The sequence below is a fragment of the Aptenodytes forsteri genome, unplaced genomic scaffold (genome assembly GCF_000699145.1).
Source record: "Aptenodytes forsteri isolate BGI_AS27 unplaced genomic scaffold, ASM69914v1 Scaffold61, whole genome shotgun sequence".
Lineage (NCBI taxonomy): Eukaryota > Metazoa > Chordata > Aves > Sphenisciformes > Spheniscidae > Aptenodytes > Aptenodytes forsteri.
The window spans coordinates 97,567-98,474 of NW_008794443.1; positions in this window are offsets into that span (position 1 = coordinate 97,567).

Here is a 908-nt window from a genome sequence, read left to right on the forward strand (position 1 = left end):
CCATCCCTGTCACCCCACACGCACGCAGCTGCGGGTGCTTGCTGGTGATGAAAAGCTCATTAAAAAGCTCGTTAGCCCAGCACACGGAAAGCTGCAACCCGGGGAACTCCTTGCTGCGAGGCTGCGTGCACAAACCCGGCCAGGCTCGAACCCCCAAACCCTTCGAGGGGCTGTTAAACACACACGGGGGGGGGTGTGTGTGTGCAAGGTTGCGGCCCAAGGAGCACACTTGCATGCTTAGGTGCTTGCACAATTGTATGCTTGCACAATTGTATGCTTGCACAATTGCAGGCTTGCAATTGGGCGTGTGCACACTTCCACAATTGTGTGCTTGTATGCTTGCATACAATTGCAGGCTTGCAAGCTTGCACAAGAGTGTGTGCTTGCACGCTTGCACAGTTGCCTGTGGGCATGCTTGTAAAATTGCATGTGTGCCCCCTTGCACAACGGTGTGCTTGGCTGTTTGCAAAACCGCTTGCTCGCACAAGTGCATGCTTGCACAATTGCATGCTTGTATCTTTGCACAACCATGTGCTTGCACGGCCATGTGCTTGCACATGTGCACAACCGCATGCCTGCAGAATCGTGCGCTTGCAACATTGTGTGCTTGCACGCTTGCATGCTTGCACAATCGCATGCTTGCAGGATTGCATGCTTGCACGCTCCCAGGAGAAACGCCGTATCCCTTTGCCAGCGAGCGAGCTGCGGTGATTTATCAGGGGGGTGCTTTCAGCAGCTGGGGGGGGGCATGGGGACCCCCAAAATGGGGTTTGGGGCCCCCCGAAAGAGTTAAAGGAGGCGAGCGAGGAAGCCCGTCCCTCCCGTCGGCCCCATTGGTTTTCCCATCCCAGGTACATCCTTTGCTCGTCACCCTTCGTCACCCTCCGTAGGCCGTGGCGGCGTAACGA